Source organism: Peromyscus maniculatus, chromosome 1, assembly GCF_049852395.1.
Source record: "Peromyscus maniculatus bairdii isolate BWxNUB_F1_BW_parent chromosome 1, HU_Pman_BW_mat_3.1, whole genome shotgun sequence".
NCBI classification, from domain to species: Eukaryota; Metazoa; Chordata; class Mammalia; order Rodentia; family Cricetidae; genus Peromyscus; species Peromyscus maniculatus.
The window spans coordinates 56,853,211-56,870,539 of record NC_134852.1 but is presented as its reverse complement, the minus strand read 5'-3'; the positions used below and the strand labels follow the sequence as shown (position 1 = coordinate 56,870,539).

Sequence of the window (17,329 nt, the reverse complement as noted above, 5' to 3'; positions counted from 1 at the left end):
CTGCAAGTAAACCAATCAACTCATTGTCTACCCAGGTTGGACTTTGCTAGAATTATACTTGGGTTTGTTGGTGGAGCCCTATGAGTAGTGGCTTGCTTATGTCTTCCTACAGATCAAGATCCTTAAACAACTGGACACTGGGGCTGGCTCTCTCTCTCTCTCTCTCTCTCTCTCTCTCTCTCTCTCTCTCTCTCTCTCTCTCTCTCTTTGGTTTTTCGAGACAGGGTTTCTCTGTGTAGCTTTGCGCCTTTCCTGGAGCTCACTTGGTAGCCCAGGCTGGCCTCAAACCCACAGAGATCCACCTGGCTCTGCCTCCCGAGTGCTGGGATTAAAGGCATGCGTGGGGCTCTCTTTTTGTCTTTTAAAATAATTAGATACAAAGCCAGATATTAGTTTCTTATTTCTGGATCTCATTCTTTATATCTGAAATTGATAGTCCACAAGAGTTTCTCCCTGACATTTTGTATATATTTAAAGTACAATGTTCTATTGTGTTGCCATAGCTAGAGGAAATTCTTGCTATTAATTTGTTTATTTTGTAACTCAGAACTTTAGCTGTGCCCAGGTAGAAATCTGAACATTGTATGAGGAATAAATTTCTTAGCCATATGATCCACCCTTCATCTAGAAAGAAATAACACTTATTTTAAGAGAGAATTGCCCTGACTTTAAGGATTTAATATTGGCACATAAAAATAAGTCAGTCATTTGGATTAAGGGAAAACATTTCAAGGCCAGTTTTTACTGGAGAAAGTGGGAGAAGAGGTAACAGCTGTCAACACTAGGGGAAATCATGTGATAGTGTAGAGGATGGGTGGCGTTCAGTGACATATGTATATATATATATATATATATATATATATATATACATATATATATGTATATATATATATATGTATATAAAACACTTCAATGTGTGATTGTATTACCCTCTGTAATGGTGATCACATTAACTAAAACTTGCTAAGACAATAGGAACATAGCAAAGAAAGTCATATATAATCTTAAATACAGCAGAAATTGTGTTAACATAAAAATATGAGACAATCATCATGCTGGTAATAGAGAGATCTCATAGTTTTCCTCTTAGATTTTCTGGTCTCCAAGTCAAAAGTGGAATGCAACACTTTAACATGTTTGGAAGGAAAGCTAACACCATGGACCTCAATTTTTTGATATGTTCTGCTTACATGCCAGGAAAGCAATATACCAAGGACTTCTCATTTGATTTCACATCCCCAGCTTTACTCTGGAGGTTGAGGACATGGTGTAAAGAAAATAAAGCAATCTTTGGCTCATGAAGTCTACTTTGCACATTTAATATTAAGACATAAAGCAATTATGGGGAAATACAACATGAAGCTTGGCCAGTTGACTAACTTGGTTTAGGATGGAAAAGATTCCAAGAGTGACCATGTAAGTAGAGATGGTAAGAAGGACCACCCACTGGGCTCTCCACTTCTCTGTGCAGATCAACATGGGATTGGTTCTGAACTGAAAGTGACACCTTGCTAGATTGTGTCCTTTTCACAACTTTACAGATCTAAGGGAGAAACATATTTACTCTACTTTAAAGAGGAAAATAGCTTCAAACCTTAGTATTGGGGAGAATCTATTGCTTTTATGGTTCTAAAAAGTTCACATATGATAATAGTGTTAATATTATATTCTATGTCTTGTGTTTGAATGCACACTTCTGCTATAAAAATTAAGAAAAATAACAAATGTATGGGAGTTGCCAAGACCACAAAATGTACCAAAGAAACTTTGAACTCAGAAGGTTAGACTGACATCATGTATCATTCTTCTTGAAACAACTGACCCCCTCACTGTGTGGTAGGAGTACTTCAGAATCCGTGTTTCCTGTGGTCCCTCCATTGTATTTCTGTTGATAGTGTTTTCTTAGGCTCAGCTTTCCTCACTCTAATCTTCTTCCTCATCTTTAACTCTCACCAATAATGTGCATTTTTCCACCCAAGGATTGCACCCCTGCCAATTTGTTTCCTGTATTTCCAGGGAGAAATTTTTTTCTGTGATAATGGAGACATTATACATCTGCACGTTGAAAGAGCCACAATTCTAATTTTACTTTTGTGTGATTATTTGTTTAAACCATATTGTAAATTGCACATGGAGAGAAAAGTCTTTTGCCTCTGTAGAATATTCTTCTGTGTTTTTATACTCAAAACAGCATTTAGTCCCATGTTTTCCAATCAGTTTCTTTGTCTAAATATATTTCCTTATCACACAGGGAGGTGAAATATATCAGTTAAATAGATTGGATTCATTATAGTCTTTTCTATTATAATGTTTAGATCATAATTGTCAGTCTAACATATATCATGCAGTCAGCATTTGCAAAATGACAAGATTTAGAAATTCTCAAAATGTGTATTAGCATCTACAGACTCCACGAACATTCACATTTCCCTGCTATTACAAAACCCAGCCTATAAAGAACCTATAAATGCAGATCTGCTGAGGAATAAAGTTGACATATCTTTTTTTTCAATAATCACTCTAAACTTTGTTTTCCTCAGGGAACACTTTTGCTCAAAATACTTGTGCAAAGGCATGAACATAATCTTGACTCATAATGACATGTGAGTTAGGACCAGAGGCTGGTCAGCCTGCTGAGGGATCATCTTGTGGAACCAATGTCTCTAGTCTGTGTACCAGCTAAGGACAGAGTTAGAACCCAGAACACCTTAACCCTTACCTCTTGGAGTGACATCCAGTTTCCCACTGTAGCCTCATTGTCTCAATGTCTTCCTTGATGAATTCAGAGAAACATATGGAGATTGAATCACAGACTGAAAAATTAACAAGCAAATATTTGCCCATGATGGGTCCCTTATCAAGTTGTGTATGTTACTGTCCTTACTCTAACAAAATCTGACCAAAGAGACTTAAGAAAGGAAGCACTTATTTTGCCTTATAGGTACAATGAGGGTGCAGTCCATCATGGTAGGAAAGTCTTGACAGGAACAGGAAGAAGCTAGTTAGTAACAATGCATGTAGAGTGAGAATGTGGGAGAGATGAATCTCGGCACTCAGTTTTCTTTGTCTTTTTCATTTATTTCTGTACTTCTGACAATTGGATGCTCCTACCAATAGTTAATGTGAGTCTTGTCACCTCAAGAAGCCCAATTTAGAAAAGTCCCATAGATGTGCCCAGTGGTTCTTCCCCTAGCTTATTCTAGATCCTGTCAAATTAGCCATGACTGTGACTGCTGGCTTTGCCATATGTGGTAATAAGCCCTGCATGCTGAGGCCCACATGAAATGACAGTGCTGCATAGAGTTAGCTAGTCTTTAAAGAACATTTTTACCCGTTCAGCTTTGTCCTTTTCCAGGGGTGGTAATCACGAGTGTGGCTCCAAATTGGTTACTCAGCCTAAAACATTTTTTTATTATTTCTAATCTTGGTTCCAGTTTCTTCTTATGTTGATGGAGAAGTTGCCTGTCTTTTCTCCAGTGCTTTGAATCTTTGTGTAGAGTATATAGCCATGCAACTATTCTGAATATTATCTTGGGGTCTTCTTGGACATCCTGTAGAAACAAAAAAATACTCCATAGGCAAAAAAAGAGCCTCAAAACAGCTGCATAAAGGGATAGGGGAGCCAATGCCTAGAGCTCATAGGAAGCCAGAGAATTCAGGAATGAGTTTTCAAATCATTATCTACCTTTAGTTGACTGAAGAACAGAGGCAGAAGCCTCATTAAGATTGTGAGTAAAATTTGATGATAAGTAAAGCTGCACAAAGAGGAATCATCTTGGGTCTCCACCAGTCATCTGAGTTTCTAAAACTGGATGATCAGACTTGCTTAAGTAACAATTCTTATTTTTGCTTTAACTGTGTTACTGAGTATTTTAGTTTTAATGTAATAAATTTAGTGGGTATTTTGGTCTGCATATCCCCTGACATTAATATATTATAAACTAATAACTAAATTGAGCTGATGATACTGTAGATGCAAGCTTTGGAGTTAGTGTATTTCTCAAAGTGACCAGGAAGATGTACTTTGACGCATTGATCTCATGAGGATCCAACTACATGGAGCTTGCTAGCTTCCAAGTGCTGGGCACATGTTTATGTACAGGAGAAGTTACTAAAATAGAGACTGTGTCTGCATTTGCTCACTTGCCCTTGTTAGACCTGACAATGGGCACTGTAGATATCACATACAGATAAATAATTAGGGATGATTAAGATTAGTAAATGAATGCCAATTCATTTTTTGCTTTAAAGTTTTTGGCAAGACTAACAGTATTTAGGTATTTATTTCACTTTACTGTATTTTTGTTGAGGCGCCATTATTTGTTTTTCTTTATTGAAAATAGATTTTTTATACAATATATTCTGATTATGGTTTCCCTCCCCAACTTCTTCTAGCTTCTCCCCACTTCTCCAACCACCCAAATCCACACCTTTTCTTGCTATCTCTCATTAGGAAATAAACAGGCATTTAGGAGAGAGGGAGGGGAGAGAGAGAGAGAGAGAGAGAGAGAGAGAGAGAGAGAGAGAGAGAGAAGAAGAAGAAGAAGAAGAAGAAGAAGAAGAAGAAGAAGAAGAAGAAGAAGAAGAAGAAGAAGAAGAAGAAGAAGAAAACAAAATAAACAAACAGGAAAAAAGAGCCAAAGGAAAAGCACAAGAAACACATATACATGCAGAAATACACCTATTTGCACACACAGACATCCCATACAAACACAAAACCAGAAACTATAAACAAAAACAGAAAAAACACCCATATAAAACATTATGAGACAAAAAATAAAATAAAAAACCCTCCAAATACCACTGAGTTCATTTTCTGTTGGCCATCTACTTCTGGGCATGGGACCTACTCTTTTTTTTTCTTCTTCATTTTTCTTTATTAAGAAATTTTCCACTCACTCTACATACCACCCACAGATTCCCCCCTCCTCCCTCCTCTCACCCTCCCTCCTAAGCCACCCCACGTCCCCCAAATCAAGGTCTCCCATGGGGAGTCAGCTGAGCCTGGCACGAGGCTAGGCAGGTCCAAGCCCCTCCCCACGGCTCCAAGGCTGCGCAGGGCCATGGGACCTACTCTTAACTATAGTTTGTATACCCAGTGAGACTCCCTTGGAGAAAACTAATTTTTCTTTTTGAGTAATTATCATCTTCTGGGTTGGGGATGGGGGGCTTGTGCCATTTCCTCTCACAGTGTTCAGGACCTGTGTACGCTGTCACAGCCACTGTGAGTTTATATGTACATCAGTTCTGTTGTGTCTACAAAGTTTTATTTCCTTAGTGTCCTCCATTCCCATTGGCTCTTACAATCTTCCCACCTCTTCTTCCTCAGTTTATTGAGTCCCAAGGAAAGAGACTTGATGGAGACATCACATTTAGGACTGAGTGTTCCGAAGTCTCTTACTGTCTGCACATTGTTCAACTGTGGATCGCTGTATTTATTCCCATCTACTGCAGAGGGAGCTTCTCTAATGATGGCTGAGGATGACAGTGATTTGAGTACAGCAGAATGTCATTAGGAGTCATTTTATTGCTGCACTCTTTTAATAAAAAATGATATTTGGTTTTCCCCTAGATCTATGGCCAATCTGGTCTCAAAGAGCAATAATTTAGAGATGTGTTGAAAGTGGAAATTTATAAATTCATGAGTAAAGGGTTAGTCTTCTCAAAAAAATTTTAGTGTTCTCTTTGTTGCCTGAGTGACATGAAGCTTTTAAGAAATCACATGGAGCTGCACTCAACTTTCTCTGAGTTGCAATTTTAAGGGTGACAGAATCTGAGGACTGAGTTGAGATGTCAATGGATGTTCTGTCAAATCTTATAGGACTTATTTAACTAAGATCTACTGAGCTTAGGATCATACTGTAAAATTTTCATTAGAACAGTAGAAATATTTCCCAACCCTTACCTGAACATACGCTATTCATTTAAAGATACTATTACTAATCTATCTTACTAGAGAAGATACTATATTAGTACATTGGCAAATTGATTTTCCTGAAAAATTATCTAAAGATTTTTTTCACTGTGATGAACTGTTATTGTCTTCTATTTCCAGAATCTTTGGGGAATGTTGTTTCTTCCATGAGAAAACTGCTTAGAATTGAACTCAGGAATTATAGTCAGCCTGGCATAGCTCTGGAGTGAAGCAGATATGAGTTAACATTTTCCTATGAACACTGCTTCCCCAAGGGAAGAATATTTGTCAGGTCATAACTGATTTAGAATTTGGATGACAGTCTGAACTGACTAAAAAATGTTGCTTCTAGGGATGTTTCAGACTAATTTATAGTGAACAAAAATTCAGGTAATTATGTGTTTTAACTTACCACTGTGATGGCATACCGTTTTCTGTTAAAAGTATGTGTTGATTATAAAACAATCAGGTTTAACATTGTAAACATTTGGAGTGTCACCCATGTCATTTCAACATTGTAGCCACTTGAATGAGAGAGTCAAAATTCTTGTAAACCTATCTCTAACTTGCACATACATCCTCACATGTATTCATTTTATTTTAGGAATATATATATATATATATATATATATATATATATATATATATATATATATATCTGTGAGAAACATTTTTTTTAAAGCCTACAGCACCCGGTATTCCCAGGCGGTCTCCCATCCAAGTACTAACCAGGCCCGACCCTGCTTAGCTTCCGAGATCAGACAAGATCAGACGCGTTCAGAGTGGTATGGCTGTAGACGAGAAACATTTTTTTAACTTGATGTCTTTTGTATAATTTTCACGTGTTAAACCATGCAAATCTACTGCAAGTATTTTAATTGAATCCTGGTGGATTTGTAAAATCAATTCCTATTAATAAACACTCTGCTTATGGATGTGTCTCCTATGAACTTATGTCAATCAATAGTTGTATTTCCAAAGCTGATCTAAACCTTGGATTGATAAAATTAAGTCATTTCAGAACAATGGTATGTGAAGATGTATAATTTGTAAGTTAATATTTCCCCATGTGTTTTGTTTGCTCATTTCATATTTGAAATTCATTTCATATGTATAGACAGACAACCATTTCTGGTGGACCATTTACTCATTTTCCTTGGGGAATATTCTAAAGCTGAATCAGCCCTTAGCTATCATTTGATATTTCTGTTGAAAATTCTAAAATGATACTTAAGAAATGTAATCATAAATATGAAATCCCTAACAAAATTAGCATTTGCTAATTTTAAGTTTCTTTTTCCAAGGATTGTTTTAAAATGACTAGTTGCCCTTTTAATTTTAAAGTCATTTTGTGTCTCTTGGCATGAGATATTATTTTATAAAGCATAATGTTGTTACTGGCATTTGATAGTTAATATGTAATATTAACTATCTCTCTATATATAATAATCTATTGATTACTGTAACCCCCATGAAGGTATGTTTCATGCAAACCTTGTCCACATTGAAATGAAGTGTATGTCTCTCAGAAACTATTCTAAATCTTTTCTCTTCAAAACATTATATTCTACAGTCACTGGAATGTTTTTGTCTAAGTCATGATGATATGCACTTAGGAGTCTACCATTGATTGTGTGTGAATCATGAGACCAGACTTAGTATAAACACTTGGAAGAGCACTTCTCAGCTTCAGGTTTCACTTAACTGTACCCTTCAATTCTTATCTCTGACTGTGGTCTAATTGAGCATCCAAAATCAATACCTGGGAAAACTATACAGCAATTTTACATATTGATACACTTAAGATGTATAATTTTAGGGATTTATTTTGAGCTAGGTGAGGTCTTAAAAATGGAACTCCATGAATAGCATCAGGGTGTTCACACAGGAGGAAGAACCAAAGTTAGCCTGTGTGCTCCATCTCACCCTGACACACCCTACACCATCTAATGACACAGCAAGGCCCTCACTTCAGGTTGACAAGTACTGGCACAATGTGCTTGAATTCACAGGTTCAGAAATAAGTCAAATTTCTGAGTTTCATAAATCCCCTGTTTTCTAGGAATTTGGACTAAGACATCACTAACACTATTAAATATTGAGATTTCAATAACAATTACTACAGAAATAAAGACTGATAAAAATAATTACAAAGAACCTATATAACAGCACCCATAAAAATTTATTACATATTCGTTACACTTTAATGACCTTCCCACCTAAATTGCATGGGAACATAAGATGCCATCCATTATTCTGTTACATAAACTTTCTACCAGGAACTCTTTATTTACCTTATGGCACCATTTATCCTGCAGTTATTAATGTCTAATATAGTAAACTTACCTCTTTTATAGGTGTTATGAGAAAGTATCCCTTTATTGTCTATTGATGAGCTCATTATTTCTCAACACCTGGAAGCCTCCTTTCTCCTTCTTCATGGCAATTGTTCCAATTCTATTTTATGCACAGTGCCTTACCACTTTAGCAGAATTTGTTCCCATGGTCCACTTGTATCTTTCATTGGACATTTTAACTTGACCCATAGTATATTTTTAAATTATCATGCATAATGGCCATACATTGTGCAAGAGTGTGCGCATGTTTGCTTTTGTGTGTGTGTGTGTGTGTGTGTGTGTGTGTGTGTGTATTCCATCCCATTCAGGAAATTTAATTCTCATTTTCAGGGCAGAAGTGAGTATATTTAAAATGTGCAAGGAAGCCCTGATACCCTCTAAGGAATGCTCCTCACGACCATGACACTCCTGTGATTAACATGTGACATTTTCCTAGCACCTCCTTGTACATGTGAGCAGGTTACTGGCCTTCTGGGCTATCTTTTCCCACCTCACTCAGTTACTGGCAAAATGAGCACAGACTGTGTTCACCATCTTTACTGAGTTAATGAAGAATTTCAGTCCCCTGCCTCCCAGTTCTTGTCTATAAGTCAGATTTACTAGGTGCTCAGGAGGTACTGTGGTCAGTGGGAAACCAAGGAATACTACCATTTCTGTCTCAGATTCTATGCATGTATCCCAAGAGAAAATCCTGTTCAAATCACCATGACATTTATGATCTAGCCTTAATTACTACCTGCTTTTTATGTTTTATTTTATTCATGTCCAGTAAAAGAGACACACCCTATTTTAGAAAGAGAAGTAGAATTATTAGATTTGTTGCAGAATGAAAGGGAGACAGCCCAGTAATGAATATATGTCCCTGGTGATTTTTGCAAAGTATGATATAACACAATTTATCCTACTAGTTAAACCATGTCTCTCTAGGCAAGCTAAACAAAGTGAAGAACTTCACAGCACTCTATATTAAGGATCAGACTTGAGGCCAGCAGCTATAGAAAATATCTGTTTGTAGATAAGACTTGTCCGGGAAAGTCTTCAGGTCAGCTATGGAATTTAAAGAATGAGCCAAGGAGAGAGTCATCTTTTATTCTTTGTGTATATCCCCCTGACACACAATGGTGGGGACAGACTGAGAATCTGCAGAATATGTTCTTAAACTACTGGACAATTGGAGGTTCCAGAAGTCACAGATTTGTTTTGTTTTTCAAAATAAAGCATTTGGAATTCCTTAATGAGACTTCAGTCTCACTGCTGGGGAAGATTTCTGAAGGCTCTTGTCTTCATTTTCAGGATTCCATGTTTTTTGTCCTACACAGTTGTCTAATTTCTATAATGAAGAATGAGTTTCCAAAGGTGAAGCTGCTTCTGCCAATATTAATCTTGGAATCGAAGACCTTTTAAAAATGTTGGACTTGGCCAGTATCTGTTTTGTTTGAGCATACAGCACAAATATAATCTCTTAAAAATCTGGGTTTCATAAATTTCATGGTGCCACAGTCCTGCCAAAGCCTAGGTTCAGGTTCTGAGACTGGGAAGAGGTATTGGCATGAAGAAATGAATTGTCCAACCACCAGATGAGTTTCACACAAGTGGCCAGCCTCGCATAGCTCCAGCTGTCTTTACGCATCAAAACAAGCATGTTTTTCCATACTAACAAACAAGTTTTTCCCATCCTCCAATGTTAACCTCTGACAAAAACAAATATGTTAAATATGTCTTCTTCCAATTTTCACATCAAAAACATCTTCAAACCCCAAACAACACTTATCATTTTGCTAGCTTGGCCAAATATCAAGCTAGGTACATCTTGTTTTTACAAAACTAAAAGGTGGTAAACATAGGCATACACTTTCAAGAATAATAATATTGTTCAAAATTTACAAAAGCATGTTTACAAAAACAGAGGTGAATTGCCCCTGATCCTGTCAGCACTGAATCAGGAGAGTTACCAGGGTCTGGAATAACAGCTGGCATCCCCAAAGAAGAAACCCGAGAAGCATCCGCTCCCAAAGTATTTTAGGGGAACATATTCAAGAAAAAAATGGGTTTCCAGTAGTGATCACATCTGTCCCATGTGTGATGGACAAAGTGATACTAGAAACCACCAAAAGAATAGTCAACATTATGAGAAAAAGAGGGTGTAGGCCCTGCAGTCCCAGCAACATTCTGTGCTGGCCTGAAGTCCACGGGTTGTTGCCTAGTAAGACTGTCCCTGTGGGCTTTGCCCCATCTGGAGACCCACTGGACAAGCATTCATATGCTGGTCTGAAACTAGGCTGCATGGCTCCCAACCACATGGTTTTCTCCACTGAGTAAAACACATATTCACAAATCTGAGTATTTGATCAAGGTAATTCAAGATGTCTTTTTTGAAGTTCTCAGTCGTATCATTTAAGAGAGAAGATAGCAAGATATAGTATTTATGAGCATCAGATGGAGTCATTTCCATGTGTGGCACCTGTATAAATCTAAGGTGGTACATATCATTATGAGGCGGTGTTCTTTTCATACAGTATATTAGACCTATTTTTCATGATTGCACTCTACTATTATAGTTTACAGGTTATTCAGAAATGTTGACATGAACACAAGACAAATTCTTTTAAATCACTAAAGATATGACACATTTTCAATTATCAGTTATCTTAGTAACTTACTTTTCACTTTGTTATAGACAATTAGAATTTCAGGAGCATTTTCAATAGTTTGCATATCTTGTTTGTTGTTAATAGGGAGGACAGGTATCATTTCCATACCTTTATTTCCTTCCTTTGAACACTTTCAGTACAAGAATTTCTAGAAAAGTGGGCCTGGAGAGATCACCAGTGCTTAATTTACCATCCTGAAGACCAGAGTTTAGATCCTAGCACCCGGGAAATAAGCAAACAATGTTACTCTAAGGCACAATGAGACGAGAACATCTGAGGCTTGGTCACTTTCCACTAGCCAAGAAAAAACAGCTCTAGATTCAGGGGGAGACCCTGCTTGGGAGAAGCAAGTGGAGTGTGGGAGAAGAAAATACCAGAAGCCTGCACACACAGGCATAGAAAACACATGAACACACACTCACATGGACATACACATAAATAAATATGTAAATGATTCGTTAAAAGATAATTACTAAAAAAAGTATGAGTAACAATTTTTGAGGAAACTCTACATTATTTTATACTAATTAACATTGGCACCGACAGTTTACAATACTTTTTAAGACTCTTCAGCCAAAAAAAGTTTGCTTTTTTTTTTTTTTTTTAAATTTTTGATTGAATTAGTGCTAGTCATTCTTGGAGCATGGTGTTATTTATTGTGGCTTTTATTTACATTTCTCTTTTGGTTAAGGATACTGAATAAGGAAATTTTGGTATCATGTGTTTCCTGTATAAAAATAACTATGCAAGTCATTTGTTTTCTAAATGGATTTTAAAGAATTTTTCTGTGGTGATATTTTATTTGTGCTTTAATAAATTTTGCCTGGATATCAGAGGAAAGCCAGCCACTATATTAGACATGGAGGTCAAGTAATGGTAGCACATGCCTTTAATAATATCACTTGGGAAGAAGGCATCTGTCTGGATATTTGTGAGTTCAAGGCTACACCGGGAACAGAGCCAGGCATGGTGGCACATGCCTTTAATTTCAACACTATTTAACCATGAAGTCTGGAGGTCTGTACAGACAGACAGGAAGTGACAGAACTGGGCAGAAAGAGGAAGGAAGTGATGTAGCTGGATGGAAAGAGTAAATCAGAACAGCAAGGCATATAGGTATGGGTAGACAGGAAGTAGCTTTTTGGAAACTGCGGAGTTGGTGAGGTGAGGTTGGCTGGTGGCTCTTCCTATTCCTCTAATCTCTATCAGCCTTTAACCCCAATTTCTGGCTCCGTGTTTTTTACTTAATAAGACCATTTAGAAATTTGTCCACATTTTTGTTAATTTATTACTTCAGTTTTTTTTAAAATTACCCCATATTAACTCATCAGATCTGTAAATTGCAAACGCTTTTATCCGTTTTGTAGGCTGTCTCCTTGCCCATTACTGTCCCCTGAGCTATGCAAATGTTTTTTACTTAATTATAATCATATTTATCAAATTTTGCCTTTTCTTGCCTAGAATTTCTAGGTTTTTTTTTATTACAAATCTTCCTTTTCAATCAAATATGGATCATTTTCTCTAAATTTTTTTTGCAGTAGATGGGGAGTAGAGGGAGCAGATGGGGGAGGTTTTCTTCAGTGAGCACAAAGTTACAGTTAGAAGGATTAAGTTTGTTCTTTGAGTGTAGTGTGTTGTAGCTGAGCCATCAAGATGGAACTGTGCACTTCAACATATCTGGAGAGTGGTTCTTTTAAAGATATTTTTGAGTTTTAATTGTGTGTATAGGTGTAGGTATATATGTATGTGAGTGCAGGTATCCTCAGAGTTCAGAAGAGGATCTTAAATCCTGTGGAACTGGAGTTTCATGCAGCCCTGAGCTACCAAATGTGGATTTGGGGAACCAGGTCGCCTGGAAGAGCACCAAAGCTGTTAACCATTGATCCATCCTCAAGCTCCACACAGTGGGTTGTGAACATTCGAGAACACAGAAATGATAAATTGAGGTGAAAGATCTAATAAATAATCTGATTTTTCTCTTTATATGGCTTATACGTATATGTGAACCTCATACTGCATTTCATAAATATTTGTACTGTGTGTCAATTAAAATAAGATTCATTTAGGAAGAAATGCCCATATACTTAGCAAGGGCCACACCCATACACAAAAGTGCATGGTCCTTTCCCAGCAGTCATCAGCTGTTTCTCAGGAAGGGGTTGGGACTTGTGAGCCTTGCCCCCTTCCATGCTGCAATGTTGACTGGCTTGATGTTGCACAGGAATTAGGAGAAGAACAGCAGCTGCCCATTGTCCAGGTAAGAAGTGGTCTTGTCATGTCCAGAAGATACTGTTTTACCTTGGACGTCCCTGACCTTTGACTCCTACCATCCTTCCATCCCCACTTACCATTCATCTTTCAACTTATTGCCACAAACTGGTGGAACCAATTGGAAATAATTGTAATACGGGCTACTTTTGCAGAGATACTCCATCTAGTATATGGGCAACACTGAGTGGACTCTGTGGATTTAAAACAAAGAAAAGAGACCCTAAAATTGGGTGTGGAGGGAAGTGTAAGAATGTAGCAAGTAGATGTGGAAGATGTTAGAGGATAAATAGGTGAATATGACCAAAATATATGATGTATATATATATATATATATATATATATATATAAAATATACAAAGAATTAATAAAATATATATTTTTAAAAGAAAAAAAGAAATGCAAAGTGGATTACCAATTAAATCCATGACCACCCCTCCTGTTCTTCCTGGGTGTTTCAATGATTTATGGTTTTTTTATATTAAAATTAAAACACATTTAGACATGTTTGAATTCATGAGAAAATCTGAGCTCAGAGAGAAATCATCTCTTCCAACTTTAAATTTTCTTTTGTAGCTTCCATTTTCATGCTTTCATTCAGGCTTGGAATTTTTTTCCTTAAAGAAATTTATTCATATTATAACATGTAATAGATGCACTAATTTGATTTTTCTGTAGTAACATTTATGTATTCCAGTGTTGCTATATTTATAGTTAAAAAATCACGAAATTTCAATCCTAGCTGGGGCTTGGAATTTCATCCTCTCATGTGCCTGTGTCTTGATCAGGAAGATGGAAGCATCTCTTGTCTTGGAAGTACTGAGAAGGATGCTGCTCTGTCTTTACCTCTTCCCCTCAGCCAAGCTTGTATTTGCTGGCTCAGGGGACATGGTTCTAGAGCCTCTTTTGCCTTCATCCTGCTAGTCACTCTCTTGTGGTCTAGGAATAGAATTTGTCTGTATAGAAAATCCAGGAATCTGCCCTGCTTTGGGTGTGAATGGGCAAGTTGTCAAAAGTTCATTTTGTCCCTCAGTCCTGCCATTTCTGTAGTGGAATTACAGCAGCAAACATTTTGATCTCTATCTGCCTCCATCCCTCTCAAATTGTCATCCCTCAAATTTCCCACTGAATTCTTCCAAAAATCACAAAATTCCTCATAGTTATTTGTCATTGTATGTCTAACATTCACTTTGAAATGATCCTGTCTTTGTAGCATTTTATAATAAACCAAAATGTTGGGAAGTATGGCTGTTAAGGGGCTTTAGAGGAGACAGACATGAAGGGGTGAAGTAGCCCACTTGTCCACAAGGGTGGTAGATAGCAGGGCAGAGGTCAAAGTCTAGGTCTGGCAATATAAAGCCATGCTGCAGGAATCTGAAGACTCCTAGAGTGCATTTGGGTTATTGAACTGAAGAGATGGCACATTAACCCTGGGAAATGAACAGGCAGCCTTAATTCTGCAGGTGGCAAATGTCAAGACTTTGACATTTTGCCATTATTGAGATCTCTTGCCTCGAGGGATTAAGGGCCCTGCATCTCTCTAGACCAAGGACACTCATGCAAATGGTCCACTAAAAATGAATCAGGAAACTTTCCCCTATGTGTTCACAGGAAATTTGAAGAAATTGAAGTAGCAATGTGTGCACAATAAGAGCTCTGGCTGTCTGAGCAGCTAAGAGTCCTTCACAGCTGTAATTAGTTTTTAATATTCTTCCTCCTTTGTTGTTTGCCTGGCTTGTTCCCTATTAGCAGCTCTTTAGCCAACATTAGAGAGACCTGGAAATGGCAGGGAGAAACTCCCATCCATTCTGGTAAAAGTACTCCCAGAATGATTTCAAAGACTCTGTCATTATGCTCCCATGGTGCTATACCTACCATAATAATCAAAAGGGTTCTAACACCTATTTTCAAGAGAGAAATTAGGCTAAAGTTAAACACTGGTGGAATTACATTTTATCTTGAATCCCTGGAATACAAATGTTTAGTAATGATTTTCTCTTTAGTAAAGACCACATTAATCAATGCATAATTCAAAGAAGGTCATAGGAAAATTAATTAGTTATAGATATCAGGAAGTGTATACAGAGATAAAAGTTATTAGGATTGATTAATTACACAAAGCCACATTTGTTTCATTTTGCCTCAGACTTGTGTTATTCATTGCTTAAGGCTTACAGATGTGCATTCATCAGGGCAGCTGTGCAGAGCATTGCTAAGTAAATATGTCAGAGCACAATGTCTAAAAGTAAGTTGAAAGCCTGACTCAGTTGTAAGGAAAGTTTCTAAGTACTACTGTCATGGGGGAATGTGTGGTAGTTTGAATAAGAAACATCATCTGTAGCCTCAGATATATGGACACTTAGTCCTCAGTTGGTGGCACAGCTGTTGGAGGTTTAGGTGGTGAAGGGTTGCTGGAGGAAGAATGTCAGTGGAAAAGGTCTTTGAGATTAGAAGCCTGGCACTCCTCCCAGTTCACTATATATTTGCAGTCTAAGATGTGAGATTTCAGCTTCCTGTTCTTGCTACAATGCCTGCTGCTTGCTGCCATTCTTCCTGGCAAAGGTGGACTCGCCCTCTGGAACCTTAAGTCAAAATAAATGCTTTCTTTTATACATTGTTTATTTTTGTGGTGTTTTACCACACAAAAGAAAGGTGATGCCAGGCTTGCCTTTAATCCCAGCACTCGGGAGGCAGAGCCAAGCAGATCTCTGTGCGTTGGAGGCTAGCCTGGTCTACAGAAGGAGATCCAGAACAGGCATCAAAACTATACAGAGAAACCATGTCTTGAAAAAAACAAACAAAAAAAAAAGAAAGAAAGAAAAGAAAAGTGACAATTACCAGGGGAGGGAATCAGTCTTTTGGGGAGATGTATCAGCTGTCATATTGGCAGGGACACAATATAGCCAGGTAGGAAGGGACCAGATGGTAAAGTGTGGCATAAAGGCTCAGCTGAAATTCATGAAATGAGCTAAAACCCTAAAGGTCAGGATAAAATGGTCAGTTGTACCTTAGACAAAGCAGAACCTTGGGCACAGAATGTCATTCTCATGTCTTCCTTCCCACTCATTTACTCCCACCCACATTTGACCCTCCACTCATCACCATTGCTGTGCTTTCCATCCTTCCTCTTCATTATTGCCATGTGCCTATCACAGCTGGGCTAGACCATGCCCAGTACTAACAGGATTTCTGCCCCATGGGGGCTTGGGGAGCTTAAAGCATGTAGCTCCATGCTTTCTTTTATAAAACATTGAAAAATAATAACATTTTCTCTGGTGAGTATGAAAAGAATTAGGCATTTGAATTGGGAATGAGACTTCATTATAAATAGTTGATTAAAAGAAATGAGCCACTGTAGAATAATGGAGACTTCCTTGAATCATAATCAATGTCCTTAGTTACATAAACTTTACACCACTCAGTTGTTCTCTCAGCTCCCCAGTACACACTGAATGAGGTTGGAAGTACGTTCTATTTCAGAGACAGTGAAGGGCTTCACCCCAACTACCACTTTGACTTTGACCTTAGGAAACCGAATAGTCCAGGTATCATGCGTAACAGTTTGGATTTGTTTTGATCTACCAGGACTGTGACAATTACATAGCAGCACTGCACCTTAACGTGAGGCTGTGCTGCAGGTTGAAAACCGTGAAGCTGGTGCTCCATGTGGCTGCACCATTCTTCTGATAATGTCTGAGGATCTGGATTGCTGGGTGTCCTCAGCAGGGCTTGGTGGAGTTTCAGTCAGTCTTTTTATGTCTGTTGGTTTGTTTGAAAATACTTTTCTTTGTAAGGAGGACACACACAAGACCATATTCTTGAGATTCTTAGTGTGTTTTTTTCCTGACAAGATATTACTTAATCCCCCTTCCCTATTTAGTTTTGATCTTTAAGAAATAAACAGTCTCTACTAGGGACATTGGAACAGAGCCAAACTTGGTGAGGACATTTGGGACAGAGCAACAAAGGGTAAAAAGATATCAGTCTGAGGAAAGACTCATGCTCTAGGCCTTCAGCAGGGGCGTGGACAGGAGGAGCTGGGACCATGGAAGGGGTGGACAGCAGCCACAGGGAAAGTGTAACAGATGAGAGCACCTCCTGCAAGCTCATGAGGCAGCCAACAGTGACTGTGGGAACAA

General features: G+C 37.8%; 1 protein-coding gene and 1 non-coding gene across 2 annotated transcripts in view; one reads left to right on the top strand and one right to left on the bottom strand.

Moving 5' to 3' along the window:
- Positions 1–17,329, top strand: part of LOC143266973 (STAM-binding protein-like) — a 203,351-nt gene that overhangs the window by 29,051 nt on the left and 156,971 nt on the right. The window lies entirely within an intron of this gene.
- Positions 6,595–6,713, bottom strand: LOC143271457 (5S ribosomal RNA). The gene has a single exon (XR_013048678.1). It is a non-coding gene; the product is annotated as a 5S ribosomal RNA (ribosomal RNA).